Source organism: Motacilla alba, chromosome 1A (genome assembly GCF_015832195.1).
Source record: "Motacilla alba alba isolate MOTALB_02 chromosome 1A, Motacilla_alba_V1.0_pri, whole genome shotgun sequence".
Classification (NCBI taxonomy): domain Eukaryota; kingdom Metazoa; phylum Chordata; class Aves; order Passeriformes; family Motacillidae; genus Motacilla; species Motacilla alba.
In genome coordinates this window covers 59,338,117-59,357,131 of record NC_052031.1, presented here as the reverse complement: position 1 = coordinate 59,357,131, position 19,015 = coordinate 59,338,117, and the positions used below count along the sequence as shown (strand labels likewise).

The 19,015-nt window shown below is 41.8% G+C and overlaps 1 protein-coding gene across 1 annotated transcript in view; it reads right to left on the bottom strand.

The window, feature by feature from the left end:
* Window positions 1-5,917, bottom strand: part of PTN (pleiotrophin) — a 77,251-nt gene extending 71,334 nt beyond the window's left edge. Inside the window, exon 1 of the mRNA XM_038153693.1 lies at window positions 5,555-5,917. The gene's annotated coding sequence lies outside the window, so the exon portion shown is untranslated. The remainder of the gene's footprint in view (window positions 1-5,554) is intronic.
* Between the last annotated feature and the right edge of the window lie 13,098 nt (window positions 5,918-19,015).

Here is a 19,015-nt window from a genome sequence, read left to right as displayed (position 1 = left end):
TGGCTCTGAGGAAAAAAAAAACCACACAAAAAAAAGAGAACAAAACAAGTCCTGTGCCTGATATCCACTGGAACGGAATCTGAGAAGTTAATTCAGTCATTTCTATGCAGGAACACTCTGGCTTCCATAGATACATATATATTTACTGGTTGTGTCAACGCACAAGGAGTTCAATTCCAACGTACCCATGGAGTCAAATTATCTAGTTTTTGCCTTTTTAATCCTTAGGGAGAGAAAAGGCAACAGGTAGGTGCAATTAGCAAAGCCAGAGGATGAAGACAACAGCAGAGTTGTCCCTGTGCCTTAATGAGCTCAGAAGATGAAGACCAACTCTGCACTCCAGCCTAAGAAACAGTCTAGCTCCACCTCATAGTCGTGTGCCCATCTCCACTCAGCTGGACCGGCCTCCCTAAAATATCTGAGCATCAGCCCAGGTGTGCAGATGAGGCTTTTGGAAGGAAAGCCCACCCAGTTTTGCTTCCCTCCCAATTGTTCTGTCTGGTTTTACTCTTGAGAGGAGAGTTTTTGTACAGATAGGGAATTCCTCCAAAAATATTGCTTGAAGATGGCAAAAATTGTGTTTCATTTATGTAGTTAGCGACCTGTAGACCAGTGTCAAAATATGGATTTAGACTGGGGTATTAGAGAATTCCTCCTCTTTCTCTTCCCTCCCCACAGCCATTTGATGGTGGTTTCATCCACAACTAAATAGGGAATGTTTACAAGGTCCAAGCCATGTTGAAACTGTGTAGAAACTAATGAGGAAGGAAGATTTTTATAATGCTCTTGTGAAACATTTAATGAGCTCTGAAATAGTGCTGGCAGGCCTCAAAGGAGAAAGGCCCAGTTTAAAACTTTGCAGCTTACTAAATGGCAGTGTGCAAGAGACCCAAGCACTATTTATTTTCAAAGACTATTTTTATCTGAAAATACCCAACTCCTGCAACCGTCTTCTGTTCTAAAAGTCTTCATCCCTCTGTTGCAGCTGCCATGCAGTCAGTGGCACTTGCCAAGCAATGTGCTCCTAAGGCCCAAAATAACACATTAATACATTTTTCTTAATGTAATGGAACTGGATTTTGCCTCAGATATAGTTAGCTCATCTCCTCACCTCCACAGCTCATCCCCATTGAAACCAGAATGTGCCATTCTGGGAAGGCTAGGAAGGGCTCTTTGGAGTGGAGGGATGGTGAGGGTGAAAATCCCCTGGCTTTATCAGTAATACAGCTCTCTTTTATTACATTCCCATTCCCCCTTCTCATCTCCCATCAAACTGCCTACAGCTGTGTTCTCTCAATCTTCAGCCTGAAAGACATGAAAAAGCAGTCTGCAAGACGACTACAGTTTTTCAAAAGTCACTCCCACACATATAGACAAGGAAGCAAATAAAAAAGTTAAAAAAATAAGAAAATCATCACAGTGCCACTGCAGAAGGTAGAGCCAGATATTTTGAAATGGCACAGTGGTTCTGTTCCTTGGAATAAAAGAAGGTGAGACATATTTGCCAAGAGAGTGTCTAGTAAGGTGAAGTCCTGCTGACACTTTCTACCATGGTAAGGTGAACCATTGCTGAAAACAAACTGAACTACTTTAATACCAACACCTGCAACAGGTCCTTTTAAATCTTCGAAGTCCTTATTTTTCACTTGGGGAAAAAACTGTAGGAGCCTGAAGAGAGTCTGAAAAGTGTTGATGATATCAGCATCACAAGATCACCTTTTCTGGCAACTCAGAACAAGAAAAATATTAACAAGCAAATTCCATACTGACTGCCAGCTCTTATTCCATGGGTTGGATCAAGCTCATTTTAAATGTAGTGGGATTAAAGAGATCTTCAGCTGCTGACCACTTCTGTTCAATCTAAAATTAACAGTTTGCAAAGCATATTTGAATTTTTAAAAAATTGATACGGTCTTTATTTAGTGCCTAATACTGCTGACACAAGTAACAAGTAGTCAGTGCCTGAAATTTAGTGATATACAGAAGATGTGCCTTTTCTCATCTGGTTTCCCTGCTGCTCTGTCAGTCCACAGAAACGCCACCATACTATTTCTTATGCAACAACTCTGCTCTGTGGGTTATTGTAGTAAAACAAAAACATCCACATTACAGAAGACATTGCTGGCTCCTCTAATTCCATTTTTCCACAGTACTTCTGCTGAAGAAATTGATGTCAGACAACTAACTCAAATTTTCCCGAACTCCCCTCAAACACACATTGAGACTCGACAATGCCCACTTTTCTGTTTTCCTCTCCACGGCTCCATTGGAGAGGACCCTCTGTGCATTCAGAGCAGCACAATGAAGAATGATTTCCAAAGCATTAATTTGGAGCCATTGAGACTTGGATGTTTTCAAAATGACTCTATTGTGCTCAAAGGATTCTAGACTACCCCAGCTACTCTAGAAGAGAGTCTTTTTCCCCTTTCTCAAAACATCCATCCCTTGAGCCATCCCTGGAGTGCATTGTTGGGGCCGATTCCTTAGTGCAGCAAGTTCCATCAGTCAAAGCTCAACAGATACAAATAATATCAGGATATGGATATAAATTAGTGTGACAGACCTTAAATAGTTTTGACAGGTTTAGTAAGTATATATAGCGACACAAAATGCTATTCCTGCTGTCAGACATCAATATGTAGACAGAAGATTGGGGGCACCATGGAAACTCAGTGACATAAGAGTGGTATTGATTGGACAGAAAATGAGGCTGCAGTTTAAGCTTAAGGCTGCCAGAGATGCCAAGAATGGAGAATGACCTCCAGCAGTGAATTTTCAGCATAAGCTCCCTGTGAACAAGCCAGTCCAAGAAGGATAAATCAGGGACAAGCTCACCAGGGATATGGCTCAAGCGAGTGTCGCTACCCTAAGCAGATGAGAATCACTCTATGTGTGCACGCGTTACAGTGACCTACTTCGTTCAAAGACAGCATTTTGTGTGGTTTATTATGGAGCCCCGGAACAAAGAGATTTCCTCAATTAAAGTCCTGAAATGCATCCTCTAAATGAAAATGCTTTTGATACACTGACCAGCAAGAGGTTGTAAATATCGAAGCAAAGCATACATTGTTAAAGACCAATTCCCACAGAAAACGCCACAGTTGGGAATGTAGGTAATGAGGGGGCCTTAACAGAGCAGAAGCAATGAGCCATGCCAGCTCCATCCCTAATGCCCTAGTCTTACACTAAAACACTTGTTATACCATAACACTAGATAAATTGTATTTTCCATGACAAAAAAACCCAACACACACAAACACACACACAGAAAAAAAAACAGTATGAGTTAAATGAGTGCATTTTCAGAGCTCCTGTAAAGAATTATTTTTAATTGTTATCTAAGGAGTCAGGAACAACTATTCCCAGAATGATCAAGAAGAAATAGAGGACATGTCAAGGAAGTACCTTGCCGAAGCCACGACTGCTGGAAGTTCACTAAGTAATAATATTCACATTTGTGGCAGAAAGATTAATCTACACAAAACATCCACCAGTACAGCTGTGTCAGGAATAAAATAAGCTTCCAAAGTGTCTCCAGTGTCAGGCATATGGTACTGGGATAGCAGCACTATGTTTTGTAATCCTATAGTGAGACAAACCTTCTGCTGGCAAGGATGCATCAGACTGCATCTCAAATAACTGGGGATAGACATCTGGATAACTGCAAAAATCCTGTTTTTCTTAGGCCATTTCTACACTATAAATGAATATTTACCATTTGCAAAAGAAAGGTTTGTTGCTGGCTTCTCTTTTTCCCCACCCAAGAGCTGACTCAGGATTAAAGTCAGTGAGTTTCTGTCCTTCAGTTTCACCCAAAGCTTTATACATAAAAAAATCACTTAAGAGTTTAGCTCAGCCTGGAGAAAGAGTTTATTAAATCTCCACTTTCCTTCTCTTTAGCAAAAGTTGCTAAATTATGCAGCAGGAATTGGTTTTGCTGCTTTTTGGGGTCAGGTATGGGGGTTTGGGTTTGTTTTTTTTTTTTTTTTTAGTTTGATGAAGTACCCTCTCCATGCACTTCCAAATTTTCTTTCCTACAGCAAATTAACAAATTTTGTCACAAATACACTGGTTCCTTTTCCCCTTCAAACTATTTCTTATGGTCAAAAGTTCAGACTTCTTTTTAAATTCTTATTCTTTTTCAGAGAGAAAACTAAAACAAACAAAGGAAAACAAACACACAGAAACATTAAATTTGTTTTGTAATCAGCTCAAGAACACTGCTCAGAACACATAAAAACCCAGGTATTTCTTTGTAACAACTTTTACTTTCCTTCTCTCTCTCCATCCCTTCCCTCCTTCTCCCTAATATAGTCAGTTACACACATCGTTTATTTCTTGTTCAAAAAGTTGAGCTTTGCTAAAAGCTCAAAAAATCAGTGCCTGAAGGGGAAACAAGGAGAGGACATCAACTCAAGAGCTGATGAGCCACAGGTAAAATGCTCCTCTACCGTAATACAAGTCATTGCAAACAGGATCTAGTTAAAACACCACCATCCATAGCTGCAGGGTGATGTGGCAGAGAAAGATTTAACTCCTGTCACAAACGTTCCCCCAGTGCTCCCAAGAACCAGCCAGTCTCTCAGGTGTACATCCTAGGCGCCAGCTCCCGAGGGTATCACTAAGCGCAGTAGCCATTCACCGCCAAGGCAAAGCCACTGGCAGCGTGGAAGAGAGGTGCGACAGCCAAGTGGGAGAGGTAAAAGGAGCAGATAAACTCCTGCAGGATGAAGACTACCTCTCCCCTATGAAAAGCTGGACTTTTAAAAAGGAGAGAAGAAAGGAGGGTAAGGAGTTAGAAGCACCGGGGCTGAAGACCATGAAACATTTGCAGAAGTAGATACACGTTCAACAAAGAGGAAACTGTGTTTTCACTATTGTTAACTCAGATTTTCCCCCAGCCTATCCCTTCCGAGGAAGGAGAAGACACAAACTAACGACGGCAGTTTTAGACAGATCTATCAGCACTTGCTAGATTTAGTTGTTTCACCAGAAGTAAATCAGGGATAAGAAGGCAAAATCCCAAGAAAAATATCAGCCGAAGCGCTCCGTCTGAAGGCACAACTAAAACTCCCGAGTTCCAGCCGGGACCTGGCACAGGGCAACTGGGACCCGCAGGGGGTTTGCCGCTCCGCTCCGCTTTTGTCCTCTCGAAACGGACCTTCCCCGCTGGGTCCCGTCACCCACTGCCACCGCTGTCCCTGTCACCCTGCACCGGCATTTAAACGCTCCCAGGGACCGAAGCCCCGCGGCAGCGCTCCCCACCCGGCAAAGCGCGGTCCCGTTCCTGCTCCTGGGCACTCCCAGACCTCACGCCCACCGCGGCCAGGTGTCTCCGGGGGCTCAGGTGTCCCCCTCAGGTGCACTCCCGCTCCCACCCAGCCCCACGGCCCCTCTGGCCGGCCACCCTCTGCGGAGTCCTGCTGGGACAAGTGTCCCGGAGCCGCGGCAGGGACGCGGGGAAGCGCTTCCTACCCTGCCCCGGGGGAGCAAGCGCTGGAGGCACCATCCCTCGGGCAGACCCCGGGAGTGTCCGCCGCCGCCTCGGACTTACTTCGGGCGGCAAAAAGCTCTTCTCCCGCAGCTAAAAGGGGCGAGCCGCGACCGTCCCCGGCGAGCAGCGGCTGCTTCTGCCGCCGCGCGTCCCTGCGCTCCTCACGGACGGGCTCGCCGGCCGCCGCCTGACGCCCGGCTCCGCTCTCTCTCCCGCCGGAGCTTTCTCGCCGAGATTTTTATACTGGAGGCAGGGAACCTGATCCGCGCTTTGACTCGGCGGAGCCCGGGCTGCGGCGAGGCGGCGAGAGGAGGGAAGGCAGGCGGGCGCCGGGGCAGAGCGAGCAGCCGCGCAGCCCCCTCGTGTGATGCGGAGGGGGCGCGCCCGGCGGGCGGGTCACCCGCGGGGCAGCCTCGCCCCCGCCGGGGGCTGCGCTGGGCTGGGCCGGGCCGGGCCGGGCTGGGCTGCGCTAGGCTGGGCTGGGCGGGCGCGGGGGCGGGACGGGACCGAACCGCTCCACTCCTCTCCTCCGCAGCTGCCCCGGGAGGAACGCCCCGGGGAGAACCTGGTGGGGAGCTGCTGCAGCGGGGTCCGCCCGAGGGTCCCTTGTTAGCCCAGGCAACTTGCCCTCCTCCAACTTGTTAGCCCAGGCAACTTGCCCAGGCAACTTGCCCTCCTCTTCATCACCCAGAGAGAGGGAGAGGCACCTCGCCTTACAGCCCGGCCGGTGCGGGGCTTCAGCTGCTTTTGGAGGTACAAACGCCCCCCGCAGCTTTTGCCCCGGTCGCCTTTGGCTGTCAGAGTTTGGGGCGCTCTAACTTCGGCCCCGCTGACTTCCAGCTTACCATTTTGACTAGGGGAGTGATAGGCTGAAAATACTGCTCGGGGGTGGGAAACAAGAAAATAAATAAATAAATAAATAAAACCCCACAGCTGACCCCTTCTGCCCCCCAGCCCCCCCCCCCCCCCCCCCCCCCCAGCTTTTAATTTCAACTTGGCCTAAAAGCGCTATGAGAACAACTTTTGCCATGCAATTTCAACACTTTTGGTTGTAGCGGTTGCTGGAGTTGTATCAGGGCTTTCATTTAGGAGCAGGCTTTTCCAACTTTTAGGTTCATTACATCCACTGAATAAGAGTGTTCCCCAATCCACAGCTTAATTTAAAACTACATGGACTTGTTCCAAACTCCAGGCAATTTCTGTGTAATTCCCTCTCCCCAGAGCAAATCTCTGCCTTTACTTGAAAGACTGGGCCCATTCACTGCTTAGGTCTCAGCTGGGTTTGCAGCTTGCAGCTCCTGCTCCAGGTTTGCACAGAAATCCAGTTCAGATTCCCCTCCTGTTTCCAGAGGAATGAGCTAAAAAAGTAATTTGTCTGGCACCGTACACATTGCATCATCTAACACCTACCATCTGTGACAATGAAAAGCACTGTACAGCCAGTCCCAGAGCGGGCAATTGCACTCACCTGGAGTCCTTCTTAGTAAAGTAAACTAACCCTTTCCATCCACACCTTGACATCTTCTTTTCATCACACAGTTATGTGCTCAGTCCTGGCATGGCTGTTCGGGATTTGCTCCACCAGCAGGTTTAATGACAGTGATGTAATTTAAAACAACAATTTTGATTTGCAGTGTAAAGTGATGGCTTGAGGTGGAGAGAATATCCTTCCTAGCAGCTGGATGCGTGGAAAGGAGCACTCAATGGCATTTGTGTTTCAGAGCATGCAAGGCTGAATGAATGCTTGCTAGCCGGCTTGCACCTTCCTGAGGTCTTCTCAGTGAAATCCTGGCAGCACGGTGCTAAGCACGACAAGCACCTAGAGAAAGAAACTTTCCATCAAAAAACACCTGGTAGTGGTTGACACTTAGCAGACCCAAGAAATTCTCCATACAACCACTGCAGCACATTTCAGATGATCAGTCCTTTCTGAGTAACAAAGCAGGAAAGAGAACAATGTCTCTAAGTTCACCTTGATCAAAACCCAAACAGATTGCTTCAGAATAGGCCAAGAGATTTCACAGAAATCTGAGTGTTAGCCAAAACACGGCAAGCTTAGCTTCTTCATAAAACAGTGGAAACTTTGCAGAAAGGAGCTGGTTTTCACAAAGATGTGCATGATGTTAGAAGCCTCATTTGGCCTCTAAAGTCAGGCAATGTCAAGAGTCAGGCAATGTCAAGAGTTAATCTTCAACCAAATTTGCTCCCAGATTTTCTCCATACCTAGTTTTTCATGGCTCCAATGTTATTTTCCTGGAACTGAGTTTACCTGCACAGAAACTAGTTTTGTGTGTTATTTGACTCAGAATCTCCAAAATAAAACTGCTAGCAAGGTTAGCAGAGTTTCTCAGGAGACAAATCATTGTTTGAAGCACCCACGACTGAAAAAGGGAGTATCTCGGTTTTTGATTGCCAAAACAGTAAATGTTTTTTAGTGTTCATATTATTTGTTTCAATGGCACCTTGAGGCTTAACTGAGGTTTCCATTGCAACAAGCACTGTACAAATACAGGAAAAATATTCTTTGCCCCAAATTGCTCACTGTGTTGGATACATTTGATATTAATGGAGCAGAACACTTGAATTTCTTGACTGAACTTTTGCTATTGAGACAAAACCTGTTAAGACAGAGAAGATGATGAAACAGTGAATACAGCAGTCTTGAGAGGACAAATGTAACTTCTTTTGCCAAGAAAAAGGTCACCAGCTATGTTATTCACAGCCTCAAAGGTGCCTGTGGCACTGGTTCCCAGTGGAAAACAGCAGTACAATATGGAGAAAAAGGATGGATGGAAGATAAGCTATGACCATTTACTTTCACAGAGATGTTTTCTTTAATAAAAGGATATTAAGGTTGGAGAAGCTTATCTCCAGATCTTCTCTGCTGTTTTGTCTCTCCTGAGTTCTTTTCTTATACAATGATATAATTGCTGCATGATCTCTGGAACTGCAGACTAGTCAAACATTTATTGTGACATATAGGAAAATCCCTACTGAAAAAAATACTTTTCAACTATTACTTTTCTACTCTGAACACAAAGGCAACCGAGAAAAGAGACTTTGCTCACAAATATTGTCAGGGATACTTATCTTTAAAATCCTTAACATTAGTTTACAGCTGCTGGTTCCACTCAAAAAAAACAGTGGTGAGGAATGGACTGGCAGCTGTAGAAGTCCAGTTTCTGTTTTCACGTATCTTCTTTGCTACCTGAAGCAAAATGTACAATCTAATGAGTGAGACAGAGCTGAAATATCTCTTAAAAAGGAAAACTGAAGGTTAGGGCAAAAACAAGCTGTAAAAGGACCTTTGAAGGATGCCATAGGCAAATGGTCCCATAAACAATCCAAAAATATTAGATCCTAATTAGAATCTCAAGTCAATCAGTAAAAATTTATGACAATTTTGGGGAAAAAAGCTCCCAACTTTAGATACAGTTTTTGCCAAAATACAGAAAGCACCCCATGATAAGTACCCTTTAATCAGGTGTACTTTTCCCTTTGAAAAAAGCATAAACACCAAATTTTCTCTTTGGAGCTGGGTTTTTTTCTTACTCTTAGGTAATCATTTCACAAGCCACCTGAAGGAGATAGTTGGAACTTGCAACAGCAGTTTGCGTGTTTTTCCAAAGATGGCCTTAAAAATTCTGACTCTAAAGTTCAGAGAGCAAGTCAGAGGACAAGGCTTTATGCAATTTTCTCTCAAGAAGAGCTTCCCTGGTTTTGGTCCCACTGCTGAGCAGGCTAGAAGGTCAGCTGGAGCTGAGCCTTGTTTGTTTCAGCTCCACTGTAAATATCAATTTCTTTCCCTGCTCTCTCCAGCCATCAGCAACAGCAGCACCAGGAAAATGTAACATGATTCCAGGAAAGCAGAGAGGAGAACTCCACAACAGTTTAAAGGTTTTTTCACCTTTTGCTCCATTGTTGTTCCCGAGCTATTGAGCTGCCAAGCCCTGGCAACTGAGTGCCCTGCATCCCGACTGCCGCGCTCAGATCAGATTTCCATTAGTGATACTGAATTATTTAGTGAATGCATTGAGGATTGAAATCAACTACTTCTGAGCTGTGTACCCTCTCACTCTATCTTTCATTTCAAGCCCGCACACTATCATCACAGAGACTATCAGTCTTATAATTGGAGTAGAAAAATCCATGGAGTTCAGAAGTAATAATTCATACCATACTCTCTAATATTAAAGTAATCCAGAGTATAAAAAATCAGATTTCCCAAAGGCATGTGGAAGACGACGGCAAGAGCATGAACCCAAAACAGTTATTCTTTCATACACATATGCTAAAAACTTAAGATATTTGAAAACAAAGTCAGTGGCCCAGAACTTGATCTTAAGCTTCAGTCACCAAACCATGAATACATGTCGTAACTTTACACATTTGACTGACTCTATTTTCTACAAGGGGATTAAAGCTCTTCTGCTCCAAATTATTCATGTGCATACATCTGCATGCTGCAGTTTGAAATCCACAAATATAATACAGCACAGCAGGCCTTTCCAGATCCCCAGCATTTAAAAGGCTGCTCTTCATATGTTGGTTTCTCTCACTACTTTCTTCTTTTGTTTTTGCTGGTAATCCTGGGAATGGAAGTCCTACATATCCAGGATTTGAAGTCTACTGCATTAAAAATAAGATAGCTTAGCTATGATGAAAAAAAAATACTTTGAGTACATGATCACTTTTTTTTTTCCATAAACAAACATGTTCATTTCACTCTAGTTTTACAGTTTAGGGAGAAGTTCAAACCAAAAGAAAATGGCATTTTATTATGAAGGGCTGAGCAACAGCTACCACTTCTGTTCTGTGTTCTGGGGATTTGTCACTATGCATTGTAAAATCAAAGCAAAATGCAGAAACAACATGTTTTTCCTTTGAAAATGAACCAATAAAATTGACATTTTTAATTGATTTCAAACTTATGGCAGAAAATTACTCTACAATTAGAATGCAAATTTCCCTTTCAGTTTCTCCCAGGAAGAACCTGATGTGCTAATACCTATCTTTTCACAAGGCACTAAAGCCACATGCCTAAATATTCTATGAAAGGACTGGCTTTAGAAGTAGAGAAGATAGCATTTATAATCCCACCACATCAGTCCTTGATGCTTCATTAAGGCAATCAGCTAGTATCAGACACAGTACTAAATAGCTTTGCCCTGGGCACTGGACTGAAATGGTCAATTTTACTGTCTGCCAAGCTAGCAATAACAGATTAGAGGCTCTAACTCTATAGCAGGAAAGTTATTAGAAAATTAGAAGTATTCTGATCCTTTCCCTATGAGCTAAATCATGCCACACAACATATTCCAGTTAAAACTCTAGTAACCACGTTTTGAAATGCATAGTCACTAGCTCTCAATCCAATTGTGTCTATATACAGTAAAAAAATATTTCTTACTATATTCCCTATAGGTTTAATTGGTAGTATTTTGGGAACAACCATTACAACACCCTTTGCATCCACAATATGATGCAACCAGCACAACTCTGAGCCTGAATGTATGAACAAAGAAGAAATTCCACTTACCAGAATGTTCTCTTGCCTTCTGATTTGTTTGTCAGTTTGCAAAGAGTTCACCTGTGTAATTATAACGATGCTCAACTTCACCTTTAAGGACAAATATAAGTGGTTTTAACAAGTTTTTCTTATGCACAATCAAAGGATAAGAGTTCTCCTTCAGAGCAACTGCAGAACAGGCAGCTAAATCCTTGATTACAAATCTGAGTGAAATCACAGCAATAGAAGGGGAACACTGAGAAAATAATATTGACAAATAATTATCAAACATGTTCAGAAATACCATTACTGAGAGTTCTTTATAGCTGTTTTTCCCAAGACTCTGGTGGCTGCGTTCACAGTTGAGCTCATCAGCTTTCAGTGGTTACAGTACAAGCTTGCACACACTAACAGAGGGGTTTTTCTTCACTTTAGTTTAGTTAGTGGCAGTCACTGTAGTGAAGGCAGGCATGCACTGAGACTGACGGTTGTGGAAGTGACAGCAACTCATCCATTAAGTTGCATATAATAAAATTCAGGCCCTAAAAATGGTTGCTTTAGTGTATGATAGGGTTGCAAAGCACTTTAAGAGCTAGCTAAATAGATAGATATTTTCACAAGAGACTAAAATAAAAAGGAAAATAATATTAAGGTTATGTAGTACTGTTTCCCTGCTATAATTTTTTTAGAAACAGCTGTGGCAAATGGGAAATTTGGGTGATATCACATCCAGAGTTAACAAGAAACCTACATAAACGTCTGTTGCTAAAAACATAAGAACTGGAGGACAAACAGCTATGACCTGTACACGTGCAATACCTCATTAGTTAATGTAATGGCCAGGATTTTTTTGCCCATAAGAACAAAATTAGGTACATCTGTTCTTAACTTACTGGCAATTTCTTGCTGGAGATTTGAGCCAGTTGCATGGCCCTCATAAAGCACAATACATCTTTGATGGAAACTCCTGTGGGATGCTGTTGGCTTCAATGTCAGCTTGATCCAGGCTTTCATGCTCAGGAGTTTAACAAAACATGGCATCATCACTCACAGGCCCAGACCTGGACTGGCTGTTATTTTAAAAATGAGCACATTAAAACCTTTTAAAAACATTAAAAATTTCATTCTGATATCAAATTATGGGGATTACTGTGGGCAATGCTAACACTTCTTGCTAAATGATGTCAGTTTTTTCCCCAAAGACCTAGTTCCCAGTGTTATGTGATTGCTTTAGACATGCAGTTTTCAATAGTAAAAAGTGCAAACATAGGGGAGAAAGTCCTGATTCTTCCACTTATGCTTCAAAGGCAAATCTCAGAATATAAATGTTAAAACATTGCTAAAAAAATCCAGAGTCAATAAAAATTCTCAGAATATGTGTCAAACTGTATATCATAAACTTCTATATTATAAATTATAATTCATATAAATGTTTAACACTTGGAGCCTTTCTCACAAGAGTTGGTGGGAGTTTTTCACATTTTTAATTCTTGGAACCATCAACATAGTGAGAAAGACTCAATAAAATAGCCACACATGTTGTTCTTTTGGTTATTTTCTCTGGTACATCCTTCACTTCAGTAGTTTACTTTGCATATTAGGAATTTGAAGGGGGTAGAGCACAGGGGAAGGTATCTTCCCATGCAGAATAATTTCTGACTTCACTTAAAAAATCATAATTTTAGGCTCATTTCAACAAAATCACTACAGCTATTGCTTGTAATAGTTTTGCTTTTACCGTGCATTTCTACAATTAAATTATGGAGGTTTTAAAAGGAGTTAGGTCTGAGCAAAGATACTTGGTTCTACTTTGAGGAGAGGGAACAATCAGGGTAACCCTGTACCATCCACAGTGCTTCTGGTCATTATTTCTACCGAGAAGTGGATAGGAACAGGGTCTCATCCTGTCTTCTAAGATCCCTCAGGTACTTCAGGCCTTTTGAAGATAGCATTTTTTTAGTAGTATTTATGCAATGTTTAAAACAGAGGAACACAATTTTAGCTAAGGTTCCCTTTGTCCTAATTTTAGTCTTAATGCTAATTAATTAGTAGATGACATTATTGATGAAATTATATTCAGAACCTAAGAGGATATATGTGCTTGTACTTCAGTAGCAATATTTTTGCTTTTTCAATTTCCTTTTCAATGCTACATGAGATTGTTCAGAATATTTTTACCTCCCCAGACTACTCTTTTTCTAATTATTCTGCCTAAATGTTAAGATATTGCAAAGTAGACTTTCCAAACAGTTGAGTTCTGTCTCTTCAGCATTCATCCCTCTCTCTTTAAATAACCTGCATCATTCTCTTCGTCTAAATGATACTAATATAAGACCTGATTAGGACAGCATAAATAATGCACATCTAGAAATTGCAAGGAGCTGAAAGCAGCAACACCACCAGATTTGTCATAGGAACCACAGTTAACTGCCTAAAGGCAATATTGTATTTATTGGAATGCTTCCAATATTTAACAAAATTCCCATGCTTCTGCTACAATTAGCCTATCTCCATTTCCTTCATCAAATCTTCTCAGGAGGTAGAAAACATGAGTTGTTAACATGGAGTTCATATGAGTGTGTGACCCTGTATCACTGTTGCCTGAATTCTTTATCACTGTTGCCTGAATTCTTTCTATGGTGACATGTTTTAGATTTTGATTAATTTTTTTTGTGTGTGTGTGTGTGTGTGTGTGTGACATCTGTTTTGTTTCAGCTGTCTGGGATAGGAAATGAGGAGCACTTTCCTAGCTGTGTTGCCTGTCTTTACTCCAGCATCTATGGGCACCATTCATTTTCCAGATGAAATATTGTTTTGGAATGTTGTAAAATGATACTCCCTTTATGTTTCAAATTATTCCTACAGTGTTGGTCAAAAAAATGAAAAACACCTAATTTTGAAGCATAGGCATAGGACCAGGTCACAAATGTAATTCAATGCTTTTTATGTAGTGTTTTCCCCCTGGTTGTTCTGATGATGAAAGAAGTGCTGGGAATCCATGGACTTGTTTAGCAAATGTGTCTTTGGTGGGTTTGTTTACTCATGAAATTGAAAAGTGAAGATGGGTGAAATCCATGCAAACTGATACACTACCTGATCTGGACAGGAAAACGCCATCCTCCATGGAATCCTGGTTTATTAACAGGGATAACCTTTTATTAAATCCTAGATGAACCCCCACACCTGGATTCTCCTGCTGCCCCAGCCTGGCTAGGAGGTAGATTTATCCTGTAAGGAATGCCCAGATCCCAGTGCAGGCACACTGCATCTGGGCTCTCCTCACTGTGGAGCCGATTCTCACCTTTGGTTTTTCCCCACTAACACAAAATCCAGCTGTGTGACTGAGTCTGAAATATTACCTGGTACTTTGCTACAAGAATTGTTCTAGGAAGGGGATTCAAGGCAAATAGTGCTGGGCTTACTGTTATTAAAGGAAGGGGGAAAAAAGCCCAAAACAGAGCAGGTAAATTCACTGGATTTTACACATTCTCAGACTGCAATAATAATATGTTTATAAAACTTCAGGATCACAATTCCCAGAACATCAAGGTATCACCCAAGATGTCTCAAAACCATGACTGATTCAAACTTTCCTCTGATTACAACCATTCAAAATTCAAATCCCACCCACTAAGATTATTGAACAGAATTTGAGAGAGGCCAACAATATTGTTTTAACATTCAGGTGCTTTTTTATGCAGGATGGTTGAGAAGAGAAAGAGTGTTGGATTTGGAACCTCTTCAGAATTCAGACCATTTTTACGCTCAGGCTGTCTAAAAAATGAAGATAAATTAAAGAAAATGGAAAGTGATTTCCTGTTACCCTTGTGCAGAATTACTTGACCAACTTGACTGTTAAAATTCTGGCATCCATAGCTGTTAAAGTCATTAACTAAATGTCCTCCAGCTTGAAGAGGTCTTGTTTCATACATCTCATCAATACTTGAGACACAGGGCAGGACTGAACTGCTGGTTTTGACCCTTATTCTTGTGCCAAATTTTTCACTATGAACTCTTAAAAGCCTTTGTGTAATTAACATATGAAAGGGATAAAATTAGTCACTTTTGCTCAAGGTTTGGGGTTTTTTTGGTGTAGTTTTTTTGTGTTGCTTGGTTTTTTCCTTAATTAGTATTTCAGAGCAAGAGCCAAGAATGGGCATAATTGTTTTAAAAGGTAAGTTTTAAAGATCCAAGCAAATGAAAAAAGAGGGCTTGGAACAGTAGTTCTACCATAAGGATTAGTTTTCTTCATTTTTTATTAAAAACTTTAGCACATTTCATCTGAGAATTGAAAGCTTCATCACTGTTACTGCATGCTCTATACTTGTGCTTATCCCAATAGTTAAAATAAGTTAAAGCAAGTATTTTTTTTTTTTTTTTTATTAGTAAGGAAAATAAATGCTAAGTTCAAGCCTCTGGATGCTGGCTGGCCTCTGTGTATGTCTGTATGAGACAGGAACTGGCCCCTCTGCCCCTCCTAGCTGGAGCTTCAGCCCCTGCATTTTACCCTCTCCCATTCCAGGACAAACCATGCTGGCACTGGTTGCTCTTTGCCTTGTGGCTGCACCAGATCTCATCAGATTCCCTTTCTTTGTGGCTATTGAAGAAAATTATGACAAGAGGAGGACTGGAAGACAGTGGTCACTGAGGCCTGAATCAGTTGGCTGAGCTGCATCTACATAATGACTCCTCCATGGAAACCTCCACCTCACACCCTTGTGGCAGAAAGATGAGGAATTTCCTACCTGCTCACCTGGAAATTGTATGTGCTTCCTCCAGTCAAGCACACTGCTCCTCCACGGCCGTGTTTGGGTAAGCATGAACACAGCTGTACCCTGAACAGATCATTCTTTAACTGCTAGGTTCAGCTCACACTGAGATAAAACCATGTTATTGTTGTTGTTGTTGGCCAGTGCAGAGGTATTTGAACCTGTGGAGTAAGCAGCTCTCTCTTTTTCCAGTGACTAACAGAGAACACAAGTCTTAGACCAGGCACTGTAGTGCTTTTTACTGCTATGCTCACGTTGAGATGAACAGAAGAAAAACTAAACAAAGAGAAAACATTTCCATATCTATTGTTTTAGGGGATCAGAATCAGACTTTTTCCTGGTGTCCATGTGTATCAATGGAAAGAATGTGACAGGGCTGCAGGCTGTCCCCTCCTTCTCCTCCCAGTTTCCATTTAAAGACCCAACACATTTGAGGAGAACAAATCTGTTTCCTATTTTCTGCACAATAGGGATGCAACTTTTAGCTTCAGGGAACAAAAAAAAACCAACCCACAACAAACCCCAACAACTGAAAGAAAAGTGCATAAGTTCATGAAAATACCTTTGGCACAAGAGACTGCAGAAATGAGAAAATTCAATGGGAGACACACAGTGCAACAGAATTTGCCAGATGTGAGGTTAACACAGTGGGAGTCAGAGGACTTGCAGGTCTATTCTTTACACCCACCAGTGATTTCCTGGGTGATTTTGGGTAAAGGATCCTCTCTTTAGCTGTCTGTGATGTGTTCAGCACCTGATTCTGAAAATCATACACATTTTTGTTTCCATTTGTCAATTCTTATTCCCTGTTCCTCATAACAAGTACTTTTTTTTTTCCTTCTGCATTTATAAAAATCCAAGGAAAGCCTTGGTATGACCTAAATAAGGGTCCCAAATGCAAGGATCCAACCCTGATAATCCTGCCCTAACCTTAAAGTTGACCCTGGTTTGAGTGCAAGACTGGGTCAGATATCCCCACCAACATAAATTAGTCTACATTTGTACTATACAATTTATATATATGTATAATTTGTATAATATACACAAATTGTTTCTATAATCTAGTGAGGAAACACAACAAGGAGCTTCCAAAAAATCTCATATTGGTTAGGAAAAAAGAGCAGCAGCAACAGGAAGGTTCAATATGCCTGGGTAGGACCCAAGTTCAGATCTGAGAAACTAGAGCTGGACATTGCAGTCTGGAAACAGAATGGTAATTTGTCACACCAGAAAGTTTTGTTTCCTCAAGACACAGGTAGTAAGAAAGAATCTAAAGCAGAGAACTAACTTTGGCCAATGACAATGAAGTTCCTGAACTGTCCACCATTCCCAAGTCCTTGGATCCAAGACCTTCATAGGGAACCACAGAACCATTTTGATTGGAAAAGACCTTTAAGATCAGTTCAACCATCATTCAAACACTGTCAAGTCCACCACTAAACCACATCACTAAAAGCCACATCTACATAGTTTTTAAAGGCCTCCAGTGGCTCCAACACAACCACTTCCCAGGACAGCCTGTTCCAGTGCTTGTCAACCCTTTTGATGAAGAGATGTTTCCTAATATTCAATCTAAATCTCACCAGGTACAACTCAAGGCCATTCCCTCTTGTACCATCACTTGCTTTCAGGTAGTGGTAGAGAACAGTAAGGTCTCCCATGAGCCTTCTTTTCTCCAGGCTGAACAACCTCAGCTCCCACAGCTGCTCCTCTTGAGACCCTTGCTCCAGACCCTTCACCTTACACATACATATGGCCATTTTTACAGGTATCTTCTTTATTGGATGACTGAGTTGAGACATTGGAAAAGGCTGCCATCTAGAAGGAACTGTAAATCAATACTTTGGAAAGATTAATCTCAGTGTTTGTTATTAATAATAACAAAAAGAGAAGTAATCAGGTCCTCTATTGCTGGATTTTCAAAATTAGAATACAGAAAATTACAGAAACTTTAAAAAAATTCTCATTAAGAAGTCTTAAATGAGAAGGTCAGAAAGTACTGGCATTCTAAATCAAACAGTGCCTCATAATCCTAATTAGCCCTTATTCTCTTTCCCCTACATAAGCACAAAGGTGCTCCATTTCTGGCTACAGACTGGACCTCCTTCATTATTAAAAGGTGACAAAAAGCCATAGATGATCTCCAGAGCACTGCAATACTGACCTAGCTCTCCCATTAGGAGGTCACTTCTTAGGAACAGGCACTGCAAGTAAAAATCAGCTTGACTGCAAATCCAGTATAAGAATTTCAGGGTGACTTATGGAGTCAGACATACCGCTCACTTGGTTTTGTATTAGTGAAAACTTCAAGCCACAAAAAAAAAAACCTTTAAAGGACTGGAAAGACTAACAAGAACTTTAAATAGCAGTGTTACATGGAGAAACTGCTGGTTATCCAGGGACCCCTTACTGTACAACCATCTCATTCAACTGGACACCACTGTTCACATCTGCCCTTTCATTGTACGCTTCATAGAAGGCAGAAGGGAGGAACAAGGAAAAAGAGAGAGCAGCCAGAATAATAACCCCTTATATTTATGTGGAGCCTTGCATCCCATTAGGATGTACCTCGGGGATGATAGTGAGACCATTAGCAAAACACAGATACTCCTGGAGCTAAGTATGTATTCATAAATGGACTGAGAAAGACCAGAGCTTGTTAGAACATCATCAGCTCTGTCAGTGAAGAAATTTATGAGGTACATACATGCATTAACAAAAAGAGAAGGTAATCATACCCTGTTTAAAGCAAACACAGTCCTCAGCCTGTTGGCTGATTATATCAAGAAGAAAACCCCCAAAATCTAGACACCAAACACTAGTCTGAATCACCTAACAGCATTTTTGACTCAAGGTCACTCAGGTTTTATGAGTTCCAGGATCCAAAATATTCAGAACTACATTTTTAATCTTATTCATTCCTTTTTAAATTGCTTCCTCATTCCCTTAGCACCCTTAAAAAAGCCAACCAACCAACAACAACAACAAAACAGATTCCAACTACTCTGTGCCCTCCATGTTTTGTGGAAAGTAACAGAATTTCCTCCTGAGCAGGTCTACACCCATCTTTTGGTGAGAAGCCTCCTCCTCCCTCTAATTTTACAGAAGGTTTCATCCAAAAGCTGAAACCTCTGTGGCTTACTGTCAAGGTGTTTCATGCTTTGGAGGCAAATGGAGAACAATGGAGGCTGCAGTCAGAAGTTCTTCTGACAGTCAGTCCTACTGATTTCTGCTAGTTCCCTG